Source organism: Protopterus annectens, chromosome 3.part0 (assembly GCF_019279795.1).
Source record: "Protopterus annectens isolate FY-2018-M chromosome 3.part0, PAN1.0, whole genome shotgun sequence".
NCBI lineage: Eukaryota > Metazoa > Chordata > Ceratodontiformes > Protopteridae > Protopterus > Protopterus annectens.
Window position 1 is genome coordinate 1,293,428,659 of NC_056731.1, and position 21,454 is coordinate 1,293,450,112.

A 21,454-nucleotide genomic window follows, 5' to 3' on the forward strand; every position below is an offset into this window, starting at 1 on the left:
TATAGAACAGATGTGCTACCAGTACTTTAATATAAGCTGCAAAGAACAGATGTGCTACCACTACTTTAATAGAAACTGCAATCTGATGCATTATTAACCTCTGAGGGAGACTAGCTACAGGAAATGATATTTACATGGTTTGCCTGTGTTTGTGCATGTAGAATTTGTTGTAGCTACTACACACAAGCTTTCCTCTAGTTTTAGGAATGCAGACTTTCTGGATGAGACAAATCCATCTTAATAGGTTAATTTCACACACCTATTCCCCACAGACACTTTCACCTTAAATTGTATGTATTCTCATTATGATTTAATTCAACAGAAACAAAAAGAAGTGTCTGTAAGAAAGGAGCAACAAGTACATTTTATATTGCTTAAATTCACAGCAGTATAATGTTGGCAGCTTCTTCAGCCTTGAGGAAAACATTAAGCAGTGCCAAAGTGGTTTGGCTTATTTCCTGGTTTGCTCTTTTGATAAGTGTATGACTGATGTGTTGTGCATTTTGTAGAAAATAAAGACTAAAGAAAAACTTTAAGGAAACAATGAAAAATAGGTATTGCACTTTTATATAGTGCTAATGCTCTAAACCTTGCTGCTTTGCAATCACAGTAAAATCTCTCTCTATATAAATATATATACATATACAGATAGAAACATTGCTAGAAATGCACAGATAGATACATTGGTAGAAGTAGATATAGATATATATGTTTTATATCATGGGCATCTTAATGACATAAAATCTAGATTCATAGACTTGTGCTTTTACATTTAGTCATGCATTCATATTTTTGCATGGGCAAGGCTCTCAGGCTATGACATAAATAATGCTAAATGTAAGGATCGTTAAAGGATTACGTCATTTGGTTTCTCATGGTTAGCCGGCCAAATAGTATAGTTGCTAACAGATGTGGAAGTCTGATTTCTCAGTAAGGAATAACAATACTTAACTATTTCTCTACTGTTCTATTCTATTTACTTTTTATAAATAACCATAGAATGAAACTTCTGATTTGCATGTTCCTTATGCAAACACTATACTAAGTTAAATAAAGCATGTTGAAATAAAAATAAAAGCTCATGGTTTGCTATGTGTATTTTGGTGATACTGAGGTATATAAAAATAGTGTTAGGTCATGATCAAATCACTATAAATCATGGCAACACAGAATGACACTCTTATATCTGCATCGAGTTTATGGCATAATGACTTAAGTTTTGGCTAGACTATTATGGGACCTATAAAGAGGTGTTCTTTTTTTGCTGTCAGTTGGTTCTCTGACATCTGTTACTTGACAGCCAATCACATAAGCTGACATGCATGCAGCCATTGTGGTTTTCTCTTCAATGGTCTTAACCCCTTCTCTGGAAGCTAGCTGTGGCATTCTATGCTCTCTCTATGGCCACTTCATTCTGCTGTACACAAACACATACATGCCTCCTAATAGTTACCATCACTGGAGTAGGATTGCCAAGCTCATTTGCACAAATCATATGGCTACTGCGGATATCCAAACCTCCATTTCCATGGGAGCAATCAACTGAGTTGGACCACCATGCTTCTCCCCAACATAGGGTTAAGCCAGCATAAGAAACTCATCGTTATCCTCCTATGTCTGGCTCTTCTAGTGCCTGTGCTGCTAATTGATCTTGGATCATCTGTGTCATAACCAGATATTTATCCATCTATGTCACAGAGCCAGGGTTCTATGAAGAGTGAGTCTTTGGATCATACATTACTATTTCATGGCTGGCCTGGATATATTCTGTCATCTGTCTGACTGCTTTTAAGGTTTTCTGAGGTTCTGCATTAAATTTAAAATAAGCTAAGACCTTGTAAATAAAGTATTAGTTAATTGGTTGGTTAGTTGATTGATTGATTGATTGATTGATTGATTGACTGACTGATTGACTGATTCATCTGCATGGATAGCTGGTACCTTTAATGAAATGAACAAATGTAAGAGATTCTGCCATTCTCTTTTTAGACAGGTTGACCAAGAGTTAGAAAATTGAGATGCTATATCTTAACTGAAATGTTAATTATGTTTTTGAATATTTATTTATGCACGTATATCATTCTGTTGACTGCAGTGGTGGCTGATGACTTCAAACCAAAGGGGGGCTGCAGGGGACAGCTGAATGGGTGGGGACAATGGAAGGGGTGTGGCCAATGAGAAAGGGGAGGGGTTATGCTCAAAACCACAAAAACTGTAACTTTAATTAAATACGCTGCCCTGGGTGACAAACCATCAATATGCGAGTCCAATCAAAATAAAATGAAGTGTAGAAGAAAAAAAATATTTCCGTGCATTGGCTGCATGACAGCTTACTTAAAATCTAGATGGAAACAAAAGGTTGTGAGGCATGAAAAAATAAATTAATTTTTAAATACATTACTGGAATGTCATTCAAAATCAAGTACAAGAAAAAGAAGCAGCACTCAACTCAAACCACTTCTCCTTGCATTGCAGTTCTAATTATAATTGATATTCATCTTTGTTAAAGTACCAAGTAACGTGCTGAAATTAGTAATCTCTGTGATATCCCCACTTGTAAAAATGTTTGTTATCCAAAAAAGACCTGCTGCCTGACAATTATCTACTTGTTTCATGGGGAAAACATGATCAAAGTAAAAAATGAAAAGCAAACAAGAAACACGCTCAAGATACATTGCTTAAAGGATTACTGTACAGGTAATGGCCCACACATGATAGATTGGCATTCTGTTTGGTTTACAGGTAAAGCTTGCAGCGATGACTGAAAGTCTCCAACAAATGTAATGAGCTTCTTAAAATAATGTAATCCTGTCTTTTATTACAAATACTGTCATATGCATTTCAATACCCAAGGCTTATACATTATCTAGTTATGAAAGTATTCTGTGCATGACAATGGCAGAAAGGCTTTCAGTGTTGGCAATTATTTAACAGTATGCTTATTAAAGCTTACTTGCATCTTACAGTCTCAGACAAGCTTACCTGGTGGTCATTACAGCATTGCTACTTAAACACAGAGCAACAGATATTTTCTGAGTACTAATAAGCATAAATCAACAGTATAAAAATATGTCAGAAACCAGAACATTCTGCAAAATCAAGGAGTCTGCACATTTACACTGCATAACTGCTCCTTGCCTTGCTTGGACACATCCAGAGTCACACTGCATGGGGGAGTGGGGTGCAACAAGTATGTCACAATTGAAATGTCTCTGGCTGACTGTGATGGCCCTGACACATTTGTCATACCTCTCAACCTCAGAGCAAGAAATCTGGGAAAGCGATACATAGAAGTGGGACAAAGGGCCAAAAATAAGGGCATTTTTTAAATATTGCTCTTATAAACTTAGAAAGATAATAGAATAGTAGGTCTTGCATTAGTATGAATTTTCTGAACGATATGAAATCAGAAACTTAAATGTCTGTCATTATTTTCTAACTTCAGTCTTTAATGATTTGCCACTAATTTGCCAAAAAAATACAATTTTATGAAAAATGGAACAAAAATGTGATGCAAAAATATAAAATAGCCACACAACACAGCTGGGAACCTGTCAAAGAAGGGACACTTTTTAAATATTAGTACTGCTAACCTGAGCAGCTGACAAAATAAAAGAATCTACATGCATTTCTGAAATAAAAGTAATCTATAACTCTGATTAATACAGTTATTTCTTAGTTGTAAACCCTCTACGTTTTCTTCCAAAATTGCCATTTTGCATTGAGATTATTAGGGGAAGAGCAACATTTTGAGCCAAAATCGGTGACAGTTGAGAGGTTTGGATATGCCTAATTCTTTAAAGCAATTTATTTGCACGTACCTCTCAACCTGTTAATGCAGGAAATCTATACAAGGCCAAATATACTGGGGGAACATATAAACAGTACTAAAAATTGTTGTATAAACTGAGACAGTTGATAGAATAACAGGTCTTGCTTTAGCATGCATTTTTCTGAAGGTTATGAAGTCCGAAACTCAGTGTCTGTCATTAGTGACTTAATTCCTAAATTATTTGCCAGAAAACCACACATTTTATGATAAACAAACCAAAAATAAGAAGCAAAAATCTATTCATTCTATGAAAATCTGGACAGTTGAGAGGTATAGTTCAGCCGGGGCTGTCTGAGTTTGCCGCCCTTCCCCCTTACAAAATCATGATTGAATGGAGCCTTCCCCCTCCAGCCATTCCAATGAACCATTACTTGGCTATTTCACCCCATTTACCATGAACACTAATGTGCATACTGCTTTACTTCTACGATGATTTGGACTTCATGTGAAAGTTTTATTTTGCATTTTACAGTACAAACACTAAGACATCTGCTAAACAAAGCAATGCAATCTGACAATGAAAACTCACATTCATTGAAATACCATTGAAACCCACATTCAAAGAAAATACATTTTGCCAGTGGCAGATCTTTAACAGCCACACAACCCACTCTGTTCAACATGATCTGCAAAACCATTCCCTCATCCTCCTCTTCAGTAACTGGCTGAATTGCAAAAAAACTATTACTTACTCCTCAAAAATTAAAACTATGTTCTATACGAGCTCCACTAAATGTGAAAAGAACCCAACTCACTTCTTATTCTTGACCACATTAACAATGCCATTGAGCAGGTTAACACCTTCAGATACCCAGGGGGTTGGTTTTATCCCTCACTTAACCCACACCATCATCTCAAAAACACAGAGAAAAAGATAAACTCCTTTCTCTTCTGAGCCAACAAAATCTCTTCTTTTCTCTCCCATCCAACAAGAAATGCTATTAGCAATGGAAACATGAGTACTGCCTCTCTCTTGTAGCATCTGTCTCCAGAAGGAACTTTGCCACCATCCAAACAATCTCCAGCTCCATCTCCTGTTTAATTACCCCTTCCACAAATTATGAACACTATCTTACAGTAGACAAAGCCAACTAGCTGCCTGTTCAGCAACAAGCCAATCCACTCTACCTGTTCGGCTGCTGAAAGAAAACTGCTGTCCTTATCTTTCCTTTAGTTTCCTTAGATAGCATCTATCATACAACCTCAGATCTCACAGCCATTCAGGGTGTCTCTTACAAGTACCTAAAACCAGACTGCAGTGCTCTAACCACTCTCTTTCTATCCTTGGACTCAAGCTCTGGTGGGATCTTCTCTTAGATGTTAAAGACCCCTCTAACTACTCCTCCTCCTTTCAGGCACAGTTTAAGGACCATCTAACAGCACAAGCTGTTTGTATCTGCTCTGCTTCAGGTCACATAACTGTCTCCCTAATCTCCCACACATACAGCCTATCATTTTGACAATGACATCTCCTTTCTAACTACTAGCCTGTCACTGCTCTAACTGATGTGAATATTGTACATAGTGTTAACTATTCCTTTGCTTTTAGTGTGAACCTTTATTGTATAAATTATTTTTATTTTTCCAGTTGATATGCTTTCACATTCTTGGCTGAAGCTGATATTGGTCCAATCAGAAAAATGCTGTACCCCAGTTAACAAAGTGTATAAATAAATAAATAAACCAAGGTACATGCTATGGGATGATAAATCCTCTCTACTGCTTGACTAAAAAAATCAAATGCAATGACACAGTGTACCTGTTAGTGCATCCAAAGTCATCGCTGCCCTCACAGAGCTTATTTTCCAATTTCTAAAGTTGCAGATGCCAGTAAAATCTTTCATTGTTCCCACTTTAAAATATGATTAAAATCTGACAAGTTCTGTGAGCTTGCCATGCGCATCTCACATGCTAATGTTTTTATGCCCTGAATACTGATGATGATGATGCAATAGGGAGTTTAGGTACTTGGCACTGAAAGGCATCAGATATGTTAAGGACAACACAAAATCAGGGAATGGATGTATACAAATAATTAATATTTAATGAGCACATAAAGGTGTGCAGCTGTTTTATTGAAGTAATGATGTCTCACATGCCTGACCTCTTGCTTCTTGTTTGCTGGTAAGTCAGACATTGGTTTCAAACACTAAAAAAAAAAAAAATAAAAAAAATAGATACCCACTTTTTCCAAATAAAGTACACATATTAACAGAACAGGAAGTGGGTATGTTCATGGAAAAACAGTTGTCATGCAAACATAAGTAATATATACAAAATTTACAGTATGCAGCAAGAGAGGAAAACTTTCAACTTAACTTTGTCACAGAGTAACGTACTTCACAGCTGCATGTGTAGAAAGGTAACTGTGATGGTGCATTTTTTAAACTCCTGTTTTCATATAAAATCATTACTTTATGTGAAAATATAATCAGAATTGCCACTAGTCACCAGCGATCATTGCAAAAGAAAAACGGAATGCAAATGTTTCATTCAGTTTTGTTACTTTGCACACGATCCTTGAATGAGCTACTTGGGGATTAGAAACATCCTGTAGCAGTATAAAATGTGTAGTACTCTTTAGTTTACTAACCCATTTCCTTTAATGATTTAGGCAGCAGAGACCATCAACTGTATTGTCCATAGTAAGAATACCAGGACAGATGTCACTGAGGGAGTGAGCACCGTCCCACCACACACGCACGTGCACGCACACACACTCAACCAACAAGGATATGAAAAGGAAGGATGAAATGTTTGTAACTTACAAACTCATGTTTTAATAAACAGAATTTTAATTGCTCTTATTTTGTTATATGTTAGTTTACATCTGCGTGGCACTTGGTCATATAAGCTGACTTTTTGGAAATAACCATAAGTAAATGAATACAGAATTATTATTTATACTGAAATTTCCTGGATATATGTAAATGAGAGAAATGAGTTATCCCACCGGAACAACTCAGAAGTATCACACTGGATTCCTGTGACAACTGGCGTGCTAAATAGCCACGATACAAACTCACTGCCACACACATACACACAAATATATCACTATAGTAGACCATGGATCTCAATATGTAGTAAGAAACACTTGTTATATAAGAAAGACGGCAGAGCTAGCATGCATGCACACTCTTGGTAACTGGTTGGGACGATAAAAAATATATACATACCACCAAGAAGAAAATGACTGTAGTGTACTACTCTACTCTGTTCTTCTTCTTCTTCTAACTTCTTCTACCTTATTCTTCTACTTCTTTCTTCACTTTTCTTCTTCTTCAGCACAGTAAAATAAATATAGGCCTCCCAAAAAATAAAATATAAAAAATACTGGTAAATCCTTATCCTTCCCTGATTGACTCACGAATCAGATTAAGTCAACAACGGTAAACTGCTTGAGTCTCGCTCTTTTCCCAGCACATAAAGCCTGGGAAGAGAGTGACAACCAATCAGCAGCATTTAGCCCAAGCACGTCATGTATGTGCCTGTGGACGTCGCAGTCTGAACCCCTTCCAATTCTATGCGGTTTGGAACCACATAGACTGCTGGGCATCACACCGATGCCTTCATTAGCTCATCGGGTTGCAACAAAAACAAAAAAAAAAAAGTATTTATTTAAAACCGCCGCAACCCGAGGCGGTTAGAGTGTGCATGCTCGTACTTGCCGAGGCAGGAAGGAATCGCGGAGACAGAGAGATGAGAGTAAACAAAAAAAATAATAATACTGAGTGTCACACTATGAAAAGGGTACTTTTTCTTTTTTTTGCTGAGGGGGCTGCAGTCCGGCAGTCTGATGCCACGAGCCGCCCCTGGTTGGCTGAGATGGTCTGATTGGGCTTGAGCTGCTTTTCATATATTCTAATAAGCTATAATGACTAACTGTGTCAGCAGAAATTATGTAGCCATTCCAATGATGTGTACTCTAACCATATCCTTTTCTGACCATAAAAATTCATGGCTGTTAGCTTGGACTTTATGTCATCAAAATAGTGATAAGATAATAAACAGATTAGATATTGTCTCTGACATCCATTCCTGAATGTATGGGGTCTGCAGACTTTAAGGTCAATAGCTCAAGCTACATTCCTTACCTGCAATCTCCTCCAATTCCCAACATTACTTCAGATATCAATGAAAAATAGCGAAGGACCAAGCCACGGCAACACAAGGCAAAAACTGTTTAATGATAGTCAGAGCTTTCGCAGCACCTTTGCTGCCTCAGCAGACAATACAAAAAATCGAGAAACACCATTTTTAAATACAAGTTGGTCAATAAAATCACTTGGCCAATTCAGCCTTAAAGTTACAGACTATAAAATAGATCTAGTACATGAGTAGCATGTGCAAACAAACAATAATGCATACAATAGCAGCATATATAAAAAACATATATAAAAAGAGTATATATATATATATATATATATATATATATATATATATATATATATATATATATATATATTGATGCATGCATCCTATCTCTTCAGCTCCCTAGTTTGCAAGACGGGTTTAATGCATATCTTATCATTTAAAACCCTACCTGTAGTAGCCAGAATCCTAATAATCTATTTAAGGTCTGATGTTTCTGTTCTATTTCTTACATTACCTCCCCATTCACTAGGTATAATATTCTCAATCACCATAAATCTAAAGGAATGTGTAGGGTTATTCTGCATAACACGTTTAGCTAATGCAATTGTTTCTATCTGTCTATTAATATTATATACGTGCTCTCTAACATGATCCCTAAGCCTTCTGTCCGTTTTACCGATGTAGAAGGACAAACATACCTGGCAATAGGCCAAGCAGACCACATGCATAGAGTCACAAGTAGAGTGTGTATTATTAAATTCCATCATCCTGCCTGTGTCAAGGTATAGAAACCTACTGCTAGTATCAATCAGATGGCAAAAATTACATTTATTACAAGGCAAAGTACCTGCATCACTCAAATCCATCTTATTACTGTTATCCAACTTCAGATAATATAACATCCTTTTAAGTGATTTGTTTATATTTTTGAAAGCGAATCTTGGTCTATCCCCAACTATAAACATAATCTGTTCATTCATATATAAAACATGCCAGTTCTTGTTAAAACTATTCTGTAAGAGTTTAATGTTACTGGAATACATAAGGGGTACTCTCATTTTATTGTGAGTCTCATCTCTATTGCCCCTTACCTGCTTCTCAGAAAAGTAAGGCTTCCCTTGATCCACCCTCATAGAAAGTATCTGAGAGATGACTTCATCCACTTCCTTTGGATTGTAGCCCCGTGATTTGAAATTGTCACTCAGGCATGGCAATTCTCAGTGAAAATCATCATTATTAGAATTCAGTCTCGATGCCCATAGACCTTGTCCTTTAATCACATTTTTAAAAATATGTGCCGGGTACATACTTTGCGTCTATACATATGTGTTTCTAATACATTTCTTTCTAAATATCTGGGTTTTAAACTCCACTTTTATGTTTCTAATTACCCTGACATCTTGAAATTCTATCACATTAAAAGAGCTGCAACAAGTAAATTTTAATAAACTAGTACTGCTATTCATGTACTCATGTAGAAACTCAAAGGACTTCTCATCTCCTTTCCAAATTAAAACCAAATCATCCACAGACCTCTGGTAAAATATCAGGTGTCCATGGAATCTATCGTTCAAAAAGTGCTGCTTCTCTCAGCTAGTCATAACGATGTTGGCGCAGCTGTTGGCTTATGATGTGCCCTTAGCTATGCCATCCATCTGCAGGTAAATATTATGCTCAAATATGAAGGCATTATTTTCTAATATTACCTCCATAAACATACACAGCAAGTCTATAAATGCAGACTCATAATGCCCATCATCTACTAAGTATTCCTTTAATACGTCTGCACCTATATCATTTGGTATCGCCGCAAAAAGTGACTGCACATCAAATTTGGCTAGTCTATAATCTCTGTCTATCACACGTTCCTTCGTAAACTGGAAAAGATCATTTAAGAAATGTTCAGAGTCCCTCAATATATATGAGTTCCTGTTCAAAACACGTCTAACTGGCTCAGTACACCACCCTCTGCCTGCAGCTATGGGCCTCGTGGGTAGACATGTAGAGTGTTTATGGACTTTAGGACACCCTTGTATTATAGGAATAGCTGGTACTTTTACCATAAAATAATTAAACAGTTCAAAACTAGTCATGCAATAAAGACGACAGTCATATAACACATCATATATCCTTTTGACCATATTATCAATACGTATTCTATCTATTCCTTCATATACACTATCATCACTCAACATTTGTAACATTGTGTCACAATAAAACTTATAGTCTATAATAATAATAAGTTCCCCTTTATCAGCAGGTCTGACAGAGATGGAAGTATCTTTATGTAAGGCTTCCAATGCTAAGCTTTCATCTTTGCTTAAGTTATAAAAACATTTACTTCTGGTCCTCTTATTAAACATATCATATATTTCCTGCTCACACAACTTCTCAAAGGTTTCCACTACAGCATTCCTGGTTACATCAGTATTATTCCCAAACTGTACATTAAGCATAAGAGTGCCTGTAAAAGTCTTTAGCTCAATAATACTATAGCAATAATCCACACCTGGTTGTGGGTAATGCTGGATTTACCAACGGTTGGCATGGTTTGGTCCCGAGGGCGAAGCCCAAGGGACCAAACAAAGCCAACCGTGGGTAAATCCAGCATTACCCACACCCAGAAGTGGGTTATTGCTATTATACAATGACATTATTTAAGAAAAGAAATAATTACTTTTCTTAAATAATGGCATTGTATAATGCCTCTTTACTGCCCTTCTGCAGCTGTCTGGTATTCTGTGGCAGTTCTGATGTAGTACAGTACAGACAAACCAAACAGAGACTGGAAAAGCTGCAACACTTTATTCTGGTACCTCGGCTGAATGCCTTCAAAGGAATAAATGCATTAATGCTTGTTGCACCTTATATACTATAAAACACCAATTAGTGTAATTGACAATCACAACTTAATTGACCCATAGAATTTAAAGAGACATAATATAAAAGCATGTATATATTAATTTTGAATACATGCCATACACAACACTATAAAAAAGTGCAAAATATGTGCAAAAAATATTATGTACAAAAAATTGTATGTAAATAACTGTCTAGCAAAACTATGTACAAAAAACACCTGAAAAACACCTAGGGGCATGAATTTAGAAGTCAATCTTACAATATAATTTTGTATTATGTATATAAAGTTTTCTAGGTGTGTTTTTCAGGTGTTTTTCAGGTGTTTTTTGTACATAGTTTTGCTAGACAGTTATTTACATACAATTTTTTGTACATAATATTTTTTGCACATATTTTGCACTTTTTTATAGTGTTGTGTATGGCATGTATTCAAAATTAATATATACATGCTTTTATATTATGTCTCTTTAAATTCTATGGGTCAATTAAGTTGTGATTGTCAATTACACTAATTGGTGTTTTATAGTATATAAGGTGCAACAAGCATTAATGCATTTATTCCTTTGAAGGCATTCAGCCGAGGTACCAGAATAAAGTGTTGCAGCTTTTCCAGTCTCTGTTTGGTTTGTCTACATTCGTTCTGCTGGTTGGTTTGCTTTATTATGTAGTACAGTACAGCTCAGTACATCAGAGCTGTGGGCAAAAGCAACGGAGAACGCAAGATCTCCGTTGCTTTTTTTTACTGTTTTGCTATGTTAAATGGGTTTAACATAGCGAGACAGCTTTAAAATAAGCAACGGATATCTCCGTTGCTTATTTTGGGCGGCCACGGTGGTGCAGTGGTTAGCATTGCTGCCTCACAGCAAGAGGTTCTCCGGTTTGATCCTCAGCTGGGGTGCCTTCTGTGCGGAGTCTGCATGTCCTCCCTGTGGTCGCATGGGTTTCCTCCGGGTGCTCCGGTTTCCTCCCACATCCCAAAGACATGCTGCAGGTGGATTGGACACTCTAAATTGGCCCTAGGTGTGCGTGTGAGTGTGCCTTCTGTGGAAGGTTGGGCGCCGGGCTGGCAACTCGACACTGTAAAACTCCACTGCCATTCAATGTGCGGACAAGGTGATCCGCTGTGGCGACTCCTAACCGGGAAAAAGCCGAAAGAAGAAGAAGAATCTCTGTTGCTTATTTTAAAGCTGTCTCGCTATGTTAAACCCATTTAATATAGTGAGACAGCTTTAAAAAAAAAGCAACGGAGATCGCAAGATCTCCGTTGCTTTTTACACACTGTGTCGCTATTTTAAAGGAGTTTAACATAGCGAGACAGCTTTAAAAAAAGCAACGGAGATCTCCGTTGCTTTTTTTAAACCTGTGTCGCTATGTTAAAGTCTTTTAACATAGCGAGACAGTGTTTTATACTAACGGAAAAAGTCCGGGCGACCGTACCTTTTTCCGTTAGTATATTGAGGGATTTACAACGGGCACGCTGGTTGGGCTGGCCAATCAGCGTGCACGTTTTAGGGGAGGAATTGTATAATATCAGTTAAAGTACTTTTCCCTGTTGGTATAAATGTCATACCTTTAGACAGTAACTAATTCACAAATCGACAGTTGCTTGGAGTAGTTTGTTCGAAACGAATGATTTCCCCATCTGTTGCCACATCTTTTTGATCGTCCTGTTGCTCCTTTGCTCTGGCATCAACTTCCTCTTTAGTCTCCCCCTACTGTTCGATCATTGCCATTTGTTGACTGTATAGGACTGTATAATTTCATTTCTATGAATGTTCCCCATTGCTAACGGTCTAGATACATCACTAACAGTTATATTAATTTCAATTGAGCTGTTGTTAGGCTTTTTATGAACACCTCCCTCCATTCCATTAGTTGTAGTAGTCGCATTCAATGACAGCTCACCACTAGCTGCAGGAATTACAGTTACTGTGAATTACAGTTACTATCTAAAGGTTTGACATTTACACCAGCAGGGAAATGTACTTTAACTGATAGTATTATTGAGCTAAAGACTTTTACACGCAATCTTATGCTTAAAGTACAGTTTGGGAATAATACAGATGTAATAAGGAAGACCATGACCTTCCAGAAGAAAAGTACATATGTCCATGTTAATAATGTTGTAGTGGAAACCTTTGAAAAGTTGTGTGAGCAGGAAATATATAATATGTTTAATAATTGGATCAGAAGTAAATGTTTTTATAACTTAAGCAAAGATAAAAGGTTAGCCTTGGAAGCCTTACAAAAAGATACTTCCATCTCTATCAGACCTTCTGATAAGGGGAGGCTTATTGTTGTTATGGACCATAAGTTTTATTGTGACACAATGTTACAAATGTTGAGTGACGATAGTGTATATGAATGGATTGAATACGTATTGATAATATTGTCAAAAGGATATATGATGTGTTTTATGACTGCCTTCTTTGTTGCATGACTAGTTTTGAACTGTTCAATTATTTTGTGGTGGAAGAACCAGCTATTCCTATAATACAAGGGCGTCCTAAAGTCCATAAACACTCTACATGTCCACCCAATATGCCCATAGTTGCAGGCAGAGGGCTTTCCTTGTATCCTGAAAGACATCTAAGACCTGTTTTGGACAGGAACACATATATATTGAGGGACTCTGAACATTTCTTAAATGATCTTTTCCAGTTTATGAAGAAGCATGAGATAGACAGAGATTATAGACTAGCCACATTTGATGTGAAGTCACTTTTTACAGCGATACCGAATGACATAGTTGTAGACCTATTAAGGGAATATTTAGTGGATGATGGGCATTATGAGGCTAAATTCATAGACTTGATGTGTATATTTATGGAGGTAATATTAGAAAACAATGCCTTCATATCTGAGCATAATATTTACAGGCAGATGTATGGTGTAGCTATGGGCACGTCATGTGCCAACAGTTACGTCAACATCATTATGGCTAGAGGGGAGAAGCAGCATCTTTTGAATGATAGATTCCATGGACACCTGATATTTTACCAGAGGTTCGTGAATGATTTGTTTTTAATTTGGAAAGAAGATGAGAAGTCCTTTGAGTTTCTACAGGAGTACATGAATAGCAGTACTAGTTTTTTTTAAATGTACTTGTTGGAGCTCTTTTGATGGGATAGAATTTCTAGCTGTCAGGTTAATTAGAAACAGAAAAGAGGAGTTTAATACCCAGATATTTAGAAAGAAATGTCATACAAATACACATGTACAGAGGTAAAGCATGCACCCAGCACATATTTTTAAAAATGTGATTAAAGGACAGGGTCTACGGGCATCAAGATTGAATTCTAATAATGATGATTTTCACTGAGAATTGGCATGCCTGAGTGACAATTTCAAATCATGGGGCTACAATTAAGTGGAAATGGATGAAGTCATCTCTCAGATACCTTCTATGAGGGTGGATCAAGGGAAGCCTTACTTCTCTGAGAAGCAGGTAAGGGGTAATAGAGATGAGACTCACAATAAAATGAAAGCACCCCTTACGTATTCCAGTAACATTAAACTGTTACAGAATATTTTTGACAGGAATTGGTGTATTTTAAGTATGGATGAACAGATTAAGTTTATAGTCAGGGATAGACCAAGATTCAATTAAAGAAAGAAAATATCACTTTAAAGGATGTAATGTTATCCAAAGTTGGATAAGAGCAATAAGGTGGATTTGATGTAGGTACTCTGCCCTGTAATAAATGCAATGTTTGCCATCTGATTGATACTAGCAGTAGGTTTCTACACCCTGACACAGGTAGGATGCTAGAATTTAATAACATACATGCAGGTTGTGACTCTATGCATGTGGTCTACCTGGCCTATTGCCAGGTATGTATGTTCTTCTACATTAGTAAAATGGACAGAAGGTTAGGGACCATATTAGAGAGCATGTATACAATGCTAATAGACAGAGAGAAACAAGTCTATTAGCTAAACATGTCATGTAGAATAACCCTACACACTCCTTTAGATGTATGGTGATTGAAAATATTATACCTAGTGAACTGGGAAGTAATGTTAGAAATAGAACAGAAACATCAGAACTTAGATGGATTATTAGGATGTGGGCTACTACAGGTGGGGGTCTAAATGATATGATATGTATTTAACCTGTCTTGCAAGCTAGGGAGTTGAGGAGATAGGATGCAAGCACAAAAATATATATACACTTTTTATATATTTTTATATATGCTGCTATTTTATGCATTATTGTTTGTTGGCACATGCTACGTATGTACTAGCTCTATTTTATAGTCTGTAACTTTAAGCCTGAATTGACCATGTGATTTTATTGGCTGACTTGTATTTAAAAATGGTGTTTCTTGATTTTTTTGTATTTTCTGATGAAGCAGCAAATGTGGTGTGAAAGCGCTCACTATCATTAAACAGTTTATGTCTTGTGTTGCCGTGGCTTGGTCCTTTGCTGTTTTTCATTGTTTATTGTGTTTGTTGTGTGCTGGACCATTTATCCTTACTGTCCTTACCATTTGCTTTATTACTTTAGATCTTGTTTGCTGTTAAATGAGAATAGATGTCATTCTTTGCTCATGCTCGCCTCAGCTCAGTTATATGAAACTCTCTCATATTTGTGTCTCAAGACTTTAGGTATTAGAATAGCTCTTCCTGTAGTGGGCTGTAGTACTTCTTTCCTCTTTTTAGGTCCCTTTCAAAGAATGAAGCTTCTGATCTGCAGGTTCCTCCTGCAAACACTATACTAAGTTTTAAAAAATAGAAACACTTGTTTTTCTTCTCCTTATGTTTTTGGCGCCAATCCTAACAGCATAGATTAGGTTTATTTTAGAGAAGTCTTAACATTATTGTTATTATTATTATTATTATTGTTTTTACTATCATCACCTTGTTACTATTGCCTTTTTCTTACTGTTGCCTGGTATTGTGCCTTTTCTGGCCATGTTCTATAAGCCATACTGCTTGCCATACCTCTCAACATCTTAGAGCAAGAAATATGGACAAAGGCACAAATAATGGGGAAACAAAGATCCAAAAGTAGGGACACTTTTTAAATATAGCGCTTACAAACTTAGTAAGTTGATAAGATAACAGGTTTTGCATTAGTATGAATTTTCTGAGTTACATGAAGTCTGAAATTTGAATGGTTGCCATTATTTCCTGACTTTAGCACTCTATGATTTGCCAGAAAACTACAATTTTATGAAAAAACAGACAGAAATATGAGGCAAAAGTCTGGACATTCTTGAAAATCTGGACAGTTGAAAGGTATGCTTGTTGGGCACTGCCCACCTGGATAAAGAATGTGAAATCTGCACTGCTTTTCACCAGTGAGCTGTCATAAAATGGTGCAATAAACTTGTACTGAAGGGACTTCTCCCATTCCCTGCAGGAGAACCATTCAAAGATATGTCTGCTGTTTCTACAGCTTTCCTGTCTGCTAAAAAGTCTACAGACAGACAGATATAAAGGGGAGAAGAGTGGTGGCAAACCCAGGGAAAATTTTAAGGAGTCAAGGAAGCACTCCCTCAACCACTCTGCCTCATTGGTGTCTTCTCTAGCTCTATCTCCAGAATCGCCTAATGCTTCAGCTTCAACCCATCATCAGATATGATGGTTATGCCTTGTTGGAGCCTAGAATTTCACCAGAACCACTCTTTCCCAGACTGTGGTTCCCTTTCTTGGAGGGAAGACCTGTGCATATATCCTTGAGACATCCTTCCACCTCTTCCTCCATCAGATGTCTCCAGTCTTCCAGAAGCCTGACAGAAGCTGATGTAGATAGAATGATGAAGAAGTTCCTCAGGACTGAAATTCATTTGGGGGTTTCACCTGGCTCAGACCTTTGTCAGACCCGTGAGCTTTGTTCCCTCCTGCTACCTATGGTGGCTCCTACCCTGATCTGCCTTCCAGTTTTGGCACTTACGATAGAGTTTCTCCAAGGGATTGCACTTGTTGGATCCAATGACTTTGTCAGGTTCTACTGTGGTGACATCTCTCACCTGACCAGTTCCAAGCATCTGGGATCCTGAAGGGTCTTGGAACAGAAGCATCAGTTATGGTTCCAGGGGTCAGGAATCAACTCCAAAATTATGAGATCCTTCCTTTATTCTTGGAACCCTGGTGCTAGATAACTCAGTTCTGACACTGGCCTCAGAAAAGAGTAGGATTGGTTCTCAGGCACAGCCTAGTTTAGGGGTTTCAGCTCCTACTACAGTGGTGTTGGGTTTCCCCTAAGCCTATTAGGCAGTTGGAAGAGTTCTCCCTATTTCTGGTGAGCAGACTACCTTTAGTGTTTTGGCTCAGTGGATGGTCTTGGGTCCTGATCCTGCTCCTTCTATCCCAGTGAGGCAGCTGGTACCCCTGAGCCATAAGATGGTCAACATTCAGGATACCCTTCAGTCTTCTAAGTCATCTCCAGAGTATCCCACCACAGAGGATCCTTGGAAACATATTTGCAAGAGGAGGTACTTTGACTCTCCCAGGCATCACTCACTGAAGACACAGATTTCAGTGATGGGATAGGGCCCTTCAGATTACCACTTGAGGACATCTCATTAGGGGAAATCCTCAAACGTTTGGACAGAGAGGTGCTTGGTAATCTGAAGGCCCCTCTCAAGAGGAATCAGTGTTTCTTGGGACATTACATCTGGTTCAGCTACTTCTTGGGTGGTTCCCCCCACTATAGAGATGGTGTATTTTATCTCTCAGCAGACATGGAAAGAGATGGATGTGGCAGGTACTATTCTGCATAAACCTGATAAGTTTCTTGTTGCACAAAAGTTTTGGCAATACTGGAACAATGGCCTATCAGTAGACGCAATGATAGTTCTGGCAGCCACAAAAAAAGGAGCTGTCTAAAGAAAGCTCATCTGTCCATCCTCCTAACAAGTAGTCTAGGGCATTGGTCAGGTTACAGAAGTGAGTGTAAGCATCAGCTACCTTTGTGTTGAGGGAAGGTTAATTATCTGGCACACATGATAAGAATTCTAATCAATTTGATAAAAGAACTCTTAAAATCTCTCTCAGGGTCTATGTCTGCAGAGGACAGGAAAACTGTGAACTCACAGCTCACCACCCTACAGTCCCTGTCAAATGCCTCCATGTGTTTAATCTATAACATGACTAAAGGCATTTTGTGAGCCACAGGAACAGACATTGCCATAAGGAGACATGCTAGGATGTGCTTGTGTGACTTTGTGGACCCTTTCAAGACATCTTTTTCTATGGTTTGCCTCACTTTGGACCAAAAGTCAAGGGCATGCTCTCTAGAAGTAAGCAAGATGTGAAAACACTTTCTGTGATAGGGTTACAGTTATCTACCCCCAAAGGTCCTTATCTAGAAACAAGAAGGGAGGTAAGAAGCTGTGGTTCCATAAGTCCAAAGAGTTTTCCCAGGGCACTCCGGAGCAGAAAGAGAGATTCTAATGGTCGATGTCTCCCATAATGAAGAGGAGGCCCAGAGAACCAAGGCTTGAGGGATTCATTCTTCAAGAGGCCTCATCAGGACTGCAGAATAGTTGCCTGTTTTCTGCACTCTGCAGGCAGGCAGGGGCAATTGTCTTTGCTCCCAGAGACCTGGACATCCACCACTGAAGATATCTGGGAGTGATGGATAATAACCAGAGGTTACTCTATTCCATTTCTTTACTTCCCTCCTTCATCAAACAAACTCCCCAGTATGCCAGCCTCTCAAAGAAACACAGCCACTATAGAAATAAAAAAGCTGCTGTCCAAGAAAGTCACCCAGGAGGTCGCACCAGGACAACATTTGGAAATGAAACTTACTCAAGATTCCATTTTCTTTTTCCAAAGACTAACAAAGACCTCAACTCAATTTTGGACCTCAGCCATTTCAGTCAATATGTCTGGGTGTCATGGTGCACTATGATTGGCAGGTAGTTCTGAAGGTTTCTCCACTACTGGCTGGGGGCTAATGACTTTCAGCTCAGAGCCCTGCCATTTGGTCTTACCATGGCCCCACCCTCAGGTGTTCACTCACTATATGGCAGTGGTTGCAACTTACTTCAGATGGCAAGGGTTCTGGGAATTCCCCCATCTAGATGACTATCTCATTGCTGCTCCTACCTGGTCTCTTGTCATTTCAGTCAAGGGACTATCTGCTCCATCTTTACTCCCAGTTCAGGATCACAATAAATCAGAAGAAGTCTTAGTTTCTCTTGTTTCAGACATTGGAATTTATAGATGCCTATCCAGATAATACAATCAGGATAGCAAAGCTGCCAGAGAACAGATTGGTCATCCTGCAAAACCAGACACTAAATGTTCTAGTCTCCTTAATTCTAGTTTGTTTTTCCAGCTTTTGGGATCAATAGTGGCTCCATCACCCTTGTCTCTCAGCCAGATACTACACGAGAGTTGCACAGTGGATGCATGCAGTACAATGGTCCATCGGGTATCAACCCGTGAGTTTTTGAATTCATCTGACAAACATTTAGAGGACATATACACCATGGTGGATTAAGTCTCCCAAGGTATCACAGGGCCATCTATTTGTATTCCCCAAGTCACTGTGACCACAGATGCCTCCCATCTAGGGTGTGGAGGGAGGCATTGCCTGGGAATGATCTGATCTCCTTCAGAGGTCAGTATCCACATCAATGTTCTAGAGATGAGGGCAGTTCTCCTAGCATCGCAGGCCTTCCTGAATGTCCTCCCTCTATGGATTATTCTATCCAGATGGAGAACATGTCAGTAGTCTGGTACATCAGCAACAAACATGACAATGTTTCTATCCATTATTTTGAGAAGCAATGAAAGTGTGGCAGTGGGCAATATGTTCCAATCACTTTCTGGTAGCAACTCATATACCAGGGAAGAGGCAATGTTCTGGTAGACAAGTTGAGCAGATCTATTCTCATCTTATGAGTGGTCTCTCAACCCAACAGTGGTGGAACAGATTTTACATCGATGGGGCAAGCCATCCTGTGATCTTTTTGCCTCTCCACAGAACACCAAGTGCAGTATGTTCCTTGCTCTGATCCCCAGAGAGGGGTAGTCACCCAGGGATGTTCTGATCCATGTTTGGCTCTCCATTCTTCTCTATGCCTTTTATCCTACTACTCTGATTCTAAAGTTTCTGCTGAAAGTATCAGAGATGAAGATCTTGGTCATCCTCATTGTCCCTTTCTGGCCTTAACAGGTGTAGTTTCCATTTCTTTGGTCTCATTTGGTTCACTCCTCATCTCCCAGTGCTGGATTCTAAACTAGGTCTTATCTCTCACCCTTCCTGAATTCCTCACTCAGATGTTTAGGCCCTCAAGATAGCTATCTGGTTTCTTCACTCCCAATGATGGCTACTCTGTTCAGGCTGTCTTCCCCAGCAATCCACATGTTACATCTTCCCAGAGACCATCTGCCAGGAAAATTTACAAAAGTAAGTGGAAGAGGTTTTCTTCTTGGGCCTCCCAAAAGCATCTGGATCCTTTATTGGCCCTTCTGCCTGTGGTCTTAGACTTTCTAGCATCTATTGTCCAGACTGGAACGAGTTATTTTACAATTAAGGTCCAGTTAGCAACTATTTCCAATTTTCATTTTGGAGAAAAATCACGCTCTCTTAGGTTCTCTTAGATTTGTCTAAGCTTCAAGTTCCAGCAAGAAGCCGAATATATAACAAATATGTGACCCCTGCTTACCCCTTGCAAAGAGATACATGTGACCAGTGGATTTACCCAGCTAACAAATGTGTAAAAATAACTAAATACAAATAAAGACTTGATGCATGTGAAATAAATGCCATATAGCTTGACTCAGCAGTATGACAAAATACCAGGCATAACATTTATTTCATTTATATTTTGTTGATTAGGTTGCCCAAATTGTTGTTCAAGAACTGATATTGCCTTGTGAAAAGAAATATAAATATAGAGGTAAGCTAACATTTAATTTCATTAAAAGATATTCATTGTTTGTTAACCAGCACTCAGATGAGGTATAACATAAGCCTTGATGGCTTAAACCTTCATGCACCTATGACACACAAATCTTAATGGGACTTCACATATTTGCAATGTTGTATTTTTTTAGTTACATATACTTTTAGAAGTAGAAGTAAGAAACATATAATCTGACATAAGATAAGGGCCAGTTTCTCTGTTTCATGTGCCATTTCCTTGTTTTTCATATACCGTTAGGGTTATTATTGCCGGTCTTTCTACCAACACCTTACTTTAACTTAATTCCCAACAGGTTAGATGCATAGAACCTCACACATTCATTATACTGTAGTTCATAGTCTTAAGTCCAGGAAACACACTTTTTGTAAGCTTGCTAATATATAGAACAAACAAAAAGGCAAAAAAGAAGAAAATAGGTTTATTCTTCCCTCCTAAAAGCCTCGGCCACAATGCCTTCTAGGGGACTCAAACAAGAACCACAAGAAAAAGTCACCATTTAAATACCAAATGTGTTAATTGGAAGAACTTCATTCCATAAATGGTTAAAGTGATGAACCACAAAACTTTAAGGATCACATTATGTTGAATATTGCCATGAAACCTCATTATTTAAACAAAGTGGTAACTTTTAAATTTGATTATCATTTTCACCTCCAATGTAGTCAAAGCACCAATGGGATTTCCCACCTCTTAGCAAATTTATGTTAGCAAGAATATTGAACTTAAAGTCAAATACATTACTCTCATGACATTCCTACCCATGCGTAAGTAT